The following is a 6,984-nucleotide window of genomic DNA, read 5'->3' as shown; positions in this document are numbered from 1 at the left end:
TGAAATAGGACTTATGTGAAAATGTTTGAAAATGCTATAGGCTAAATTGAAGTGGCCAAATAAATAGGAGTGCAAAATAGGAGGATTTGCATGACAAACCTCCCATTTTACATGAAGTGGCTAGCCATCATGTTGTTGTAGACAAAATGTACACTTGATATCCATAATTTATGGTACAAATTGATACAAATTGATAATAGGTTAGGTAAATGTTTCATGATAATAGGTTAGGTAAATGTTCCATGATAATAGGTTAGGTAAATGTTCCATGATAATGGGTTAGGTAAATGTTTCATGATAAGAATTTCATGTCTTTTTGTATTAAAGAATTAAATGGATGAAATATGAAGTTTTATTAAAAGAAAAAGAGGTGAAAAGAACAAAGTTTTGTCCATCTTTGTTCATCATAGCTGAAAGTTAGAGAAGAGAAAGGAGAGGAGAAAGCTCTTGAGTATTCGGTCATTAGGAGGAGGAAAATTGAAGGTAAGTTCTTGGTACCTTGCTTCTATTTTGAGGTTCATGAGTTCTTCTTGATTCTACCTTAACTCTTGAAGTATATTTTGATTTTTGGTTGTGTTGTGAGCATTTGGTCATGAATTAAAATGAAGGAAATGGTTGTTGTTTCATGTTCTTTTGATGAAAATGGAAGATATGTGAAGTTGAGCCAAACAAATGAGCATGCATGTGCCTTAGATGCTAAAGGAAAAATCGGCTAACATGTTGTGCTTTAAAATGATGAAATGGAGATTATGCTTAAGTAAAAATCATAGATATGTGATGATTGATTGGTGATATACATGTTTAAATAACATGCATGCAAGATAGGTGTTTGAAAGAGTGATTTGGTAATAAATCTGCTTGGGACAGCAGCAGTAATGTGATTTTGGAAAATCACCATAAATTGTGGGAGAAGAATTAGAAGCTGAATAAATTATGTAATTAAAGCTTATTGAGTCTAGTTTCTAATGAAATAAACAAGAACATATTTTGAATTCTGTACAATGAGAAATTTGATTTGTAATGAAGGGTGGTCAGATTAGTCAAACAGTGAAACATGGGAAACTTTGAGAAATTTCTGGTATTGATTGGCTAAACCAAAAATTCTGAAAATTTTATGGATAGAAGATATATAAGTCTATTTTTAGGGAAAATTAACGAAACTTGATTTGGAGTTTCGTAGCTCCAGTTATAAATAATTTAGTGACTGTTGCTTAGGAAGACAGCTTGCAGTGAAATTATGATTATGTGGTAAACATTGACAAAAATTTGTTAATGAGTTGCTTATTGATTTCTTATAAGCTTACTATGATCTGTAGGTGTGGTTGGCGAATATTGTAAGGGATTAATACGTAGTTCGTATTTGAATAGTTAGATTAACGTGTTAGTAATCCAATTGTAGGCGTTCGTGTGTGGATCTCACAAGATATCGTCATAAAATGTGTGTAACTAACACCCTCTTTCTTAGTCCTGGATCGGCAAAAGTCGAAAAGTTGAAATGCCAAAACCGTATTTTTTTTAGATTTATGAAAAGCGAATGCTCGTGAGGTAAATCGATTAATGTTTTTGGTAAGCTGCAAAATTTGACCGCAAAGTGCATGATTTCGTGCCTCAATATTTTTGGGCTTAATGGGCCAAAATTGGAATGATGGGCCAACGGACCCAATTCGGTAAGAACCCTCGATGCGTGATTTCGTTAGTACGTGAAAAGTAGGAATATGCATAAAAACCCTAAAATAGATAAATTCTTGAAATACCTTTAAAAGTGGAAAATTTACGCTTTACCCCTAGTAGATGAATTACCAAATACCCCTAGGGTTAAATTGACCTAAATGCATGTTTGATCGTTGTTATTTATCGCATGCCATGTTATTATCTGATGCATGGAATGGGATATTGACGGAGGAAGTACTGAAAGTGGCTTGTCCACGTCTTGGAGGCTTTGCCTCAATTTATTGATAATCGAGCAAAGAAGGTCAGAATCGTGGAGTGTTAAATTTGGGTGGGTTGAGCTATTCCCACATGGAGTGTATGGCTAGTACGGGTGGAGTGTAGTGGTTGGTGGGTTGAGTAGTCTCCCCAAATGGGCTTGCATATGTTTCTCGATGTTGCATGTATTTTGAAATGGGCCTATGGGCCATATCGTTATCTGAATAAGGGCTAAGGCCCGTTTATTGTAATCAAAAGGACTTTGGCCCAAGACCACTGTTACCCAAATGGGCTTGCATATGTTTACTGATGTTGCATGTATTTTGAAATGGGCCTATGGGCCATACATTATCTGAATAAGGGCTAAGGCCCGCTTTATTGTAATTTGAAAAGGGCTCGCCCAAGACCATCATTACCCAAATGGGCTTCCATTTGTTATTGATTTGCATGTATTTTGAAATGGGCCTATGGGCTATACTGTTATCTGAATAAGGGCTAAGGCCCGCTTTATTGTAATCTGAAAAGGGCTCGCCCAAGACCATCATACTGAATGGGCTTAGGCCCAATAGGCTTGAGTGACTTGGGCTTTGAATGGGTTTTCCTTACACATCGAGTTTCCCTAAACTCACCCTTTTATTTTCATCCACGCAGGAAATCCCCAACCATAGTGGGCTTGGAGCTGTGATGGAATTCGGAGTGACCACCCGTTCTGAAAGTTTGATTTTCTTCTGGTGAACTGGACATCCTTTTAATTACGTTTGAGGTTTTGGGCTTTTAAATGTAATAAGGCCGCTTATTTATTTTTGATGGTTTTAATATGTATTACTAAGATAGGTAATACTTATTTTAACTGTTGAAATTGGATAGCTTTAGGCTGCTTTCAAAAACAACAGTTGATTTCAAAATAACACGACAACAAGCAAAGTTTCCGCAATGAAAGTATTTTCCAAAATTAATCACTTTTCCTAAAAATGACTTAATCGAATCGGTTTCCTAGAAATACCCATGACGTTAAGGTGTGGCAATGGCGGTATGCATGTCTAGGATTGGATCCGAAGGGAGCTTGGTACTTAAGCAGTCCGATGGACTCACCACCTCTTTTCCGGTTTCCTACCTGGTGCATAGCTTCCATTCACTTTAACCCTTAATGAATTAATCTTTTGAACATCAAGTACGATTTTCTAGACTTAGAATGGAAATATTTTTTTTACGTTTTTGATGTGGTATGTCGGATCCGACCATAACTTCTGGGCCGGGTTTGGGGTGCTACATTACTATATCAAGGGTAATATCTTATTGTAAAAATTTTTGGGGTATTACATAGTTTACCCTAGTTGTGAAGATGAACAAAAATCCTACAACCAAAAACTTGAAGGGGTAAATCTGTGATCAATTTAGAGTTAGGAAATTTATCTTTAAAAAGATTGAAAAGAGTTCTATAATTTGGAGTTTTACTAGGCATTTTATTAATAAGATATGTAGTCGTTAATAAAGCATCTGCCCAAAGATAACGTGGTACTTGACTAGTGAACATGAAGGCTCTTATTACTTTCGTACAATGATAGTTTTTTCTTTATGCAATCCCATTATGTTGTGGTATATTTGTACAAGAGCTTCAGTGGACTATTCCATGTTTGGTTAAGAAAATTTCTAATTAGTCACTAAAAAATTCCTCACCATTGTTACTTGGAAATATTTTTATTTTCACACCAATTTGTGTTTTCACCATAGCATAAAAAGACTTAAACACATTTTTAACTTCAAACTTATCTTTTTAAAAAAAACACCCAACAAATGCAAAATCAATAATTGTGACAAACCAATGTTTTCCTTAATAATGTTTTCTTGAGGTAGCACTAGTTGTGGCAAAGCAATTATCAGACACTATTTTAAGGCATGCCAATTTAGTTCCTAAATTGTTTATTGATGCTGAAATGTACTCTATTAAGCATGTTAATTTAATTTTAGTTGTGACATATGATGTTTATCTATGCTGTAATCTTTAGGATGCAGAGTCTACAATTTGTTATCTCATCTTTGTGTGGATTCAATCGTTATCTTCCTCTTCGCCTCCGTATTTACTTATTATTATTGATGTGGTTAACTAGGTATTTTAGCCTTGATATTGAAACTTTGAGTTCCCCTTCTTGCTTTTTACTACTTGCTGAAGCACACTGTCCAGTTATTTTATCTAAATTTGTTGGTGGTTTTGTTTTTATTGAATCTTTTTACACTTATAAATGTTTTATTTCAAAACTGTTCCACTTTGAATCCTTTTTTTTTCATTATGTTCTCAAACAACTTTTCATATGTGATTACAGCTCTGGCATGATCAATTTGAAGCAACTGTCATTGGTTAGTGGAAAAGCTGCTTGGATGGCATATTTGGTACATGATTATGGTTTTAAAATGTCTTAATTATCCATCTTAGGACTTGCAAATTGTGTAAGATTTTGAACATAAGCCATCTAGTGTTCATGTAAGTTGATATGGAAATTCAAGTAATATCATAGTACCTTTGTTCTCTTTGAGTTTGGAAGTAACATAGTATTCTATTTTTTTAGGACATATACTGTTGGTTGCTATTAAAATAGAGGTCATGACAAGTAGTTTGGCATATAGTCTGTTTTTTCTATGTAGTTTAGTATGACAATTCCATTTCATCTTAATTTGATTACTTATAAAAATGTCCTCTTAATTTTGCATTCAATCAAATTTCGGTAGGGTAGTTTGACATCCTAATTTTGCATTTAATCAAATTTTGTTTGGCAAGGCAGTTTGGCATGACAATATCCTACACAAAGTTTATATAAACCCTATCTCATGCAATGCAAAACAATCATCAACAAATCAAATCAATATATACATAACGGAGGAAAAATCAGGGGTGTTGATGTTCTGCTTACTGTTGGGGATCTTTGTTAGTTCCTCACATCAAGTTGTTATAGCACTCATCCAATTAGGTTAAAGTATACTTTTTTAAAGTACCTGTGTCGCCAATGGATCCTTCCTGGAAGACTGCATTCAACATTGTCTGGTGTAGAAAGCACTGGTGGAGACTCTGGAGGACACCTACCACACTAGCAACTCAATATTTTGCACTTGGATGTGCCACCACCAGGTGTTCAAGGCTAAGCAGCCAAGGGAAGCTTGATAGTTTTTTCTTTTTTCTTTTTATATTAATATTTTATGGTAAGTAAGTATGTATATGAACTCAACGATTTGTTTTGTTTTTATTAGCTACAAGGGAAGTTGCAGGCTATGTCAATACTTGCATTGAGCGATGCGCCATGAAGAATTGATGATCATCTCCTATGAATGAAATAGTAATAAAAGGCCTTGAATTACAATGTTTCCTTGAAAAATTTGGGACTCTTAAAAGTAGTGATGATATCAAGAAGGACTTTTATTCTTAAATGGATAAGGTAAAAAATGTCTTAAATAGTAAAAATTAGGGTGTCCAAGCTTATAATGCCAAACTATAACCTTATTAAAACTAGAAACAAAGTTTAAACACAAGTAGTTGATGGTCAACTTAGATGATCGTCATCAAAAAAGTAAATCCCACCATATTATTTAACACTGCTAATCATCCTCCCCGAGATAATGTCCTAAAGTTTCCAGATAGATGAGTTAAATATAGTACGACAATTCGAGGACTGAGATAATTTATTTACAGATATGAGATTAAAAGCTAGATTTGGCACATGTAAAACGAAGGAAGGTGAAATTTTAATAGTGCATTTTTTTGCTATTGCCGTGAACAAGGTGTATTTCTTGCACAAGATGTGTAAGTTGAGAAAAGGAAATGACTACTAGTCATGTGATCACTAACACTAGAATCAATGATCTACGTGTTTGTTTTACAAGGCTTGACACTGAAAAAAAATAGAAAAATCAATTGTGTAAATGAGTTAGGAATAGAAAATTTCATTTGAAATTGTGGTAATTGAAAAAGCTTGTATAGATGCTCTAGTTATTCCTTAGTGAATGAAGACTCTTCCAGAGAATTTTGCTGCCCATGATTTTCATTAGTCATTTGGAAAGCTTTGCTATCCTTAGATTATGAACCACGACCATTGTCACTCTTTTTTTCTCTCATTCATCGATTTTTCATGGAAGTTTCCAACACGTTTGTTGAGTGTGCCAATATTTTTTGTAGTGGTCGCACCAAAAGGTTTCTTCCTTTTTCACTATCATAATCATTTTTAATAGTCACAATAGCAGAATTTTCATCATTAGCTTCAAATCCTGACCTTAACATTACTTTTCTCTTAGTCTCTTCTCTTCTAACCTCAGAAAAAATCTCACAGAGTGTTGGAAGCGGTTTTTTTTTCTTAAGATTCGAGATCTCACTTCATCAAATTCTTTGTTTAAACCAGCCAAAAATAAATAAGCTCACTCATTCTCTTCTTTTTTCATAACTTTAACACTATCTCCAAGACATTCCCATTCATAATTATAACATTGATCTAGTTCTTGCCAAAGAGACATCCTCTCATTATAATAAAAAATAACCTCCTCTTCCCATTACCTAGCCTTTTAGAGTTTTACTTTTAACTCAAAGATTTGTGAAACATTTTCTAAATTTGAATAGGTGTTTTTTACAACATCCCAAAACATCTTTAACAGTCGGGAGAAAAAGAAAAAGGTTTACTTATGGATGCTTCCATGGAATTAATAAGCCATGTAATTATTATAGATTTTTTTGACCTCCACGTGTTCATCCTCGGATCACCCGTCTATGGTTGCTTGACTTCTCTAATTAAATGACCTAGCTTGTCGCGCCAATCAATTGCTAACTTCACGAACTATGACCATGCGAGGTAATTCTTGTCATTTAATTTAGGAGATGTCAGTTGAAAAGAGAGGTGAGACGCCTTTATCCTTTGAGTCATTGCACTCTCTGTTGTTGTTCCTACTACAGAACTTTCTATCTCCATTTGGTTGCTAGATCACTTATTTCCAGTAAAGGTTCTTTTAACCATGGTTTTCTTAGATATTTAACCTAGCTTTGATACCATTAAAATTTTCAAGAGTGTATTCAATAAAACTATT

General features: G+C 34.2%; 1 long non-coding RNA gene across 1 annotated transcript; it reads left to right on the top strand.

Moving 5' to 3' along the window:
* Positions 1–231: 231 nt before the first annotated feature.
* On the top strand, positions 232–2,770 carry LOC128281398 (uncharacterized). Its single transcript, XR_008271604.1, has 2 exons — positions 232–483; positions 2,578–2,770. It is a non-coding gene; the product is annotated as an uncharacterized LOC128281398 (long non-coding RNA).
* Positions 2,771–6,984: the final 4,214 nt, after the last annotated feature.

This window comes from Gossypium arboreum, chromosome 10, assembly GCF_025698485.1.
Source record: "Gossypium arboreum isolate Shixiya-1 chromosome 10, ASM2569848v2, whole genome shotgun sequence".
In the NCBI taxonomy this organism is placed as follows: domain Eukaryota; kingdom Viridiplantae; phylum Streptophyta; class Magnoliopsida; order Malvales; family Malvaceae; genus Gossypium; species Gossypium arboreum.
The sequence above is the reverse complement of the archived record's forward strand: the minus strand, read 5'-3'. Positions and strand labels throughout refer to the sequence as shown.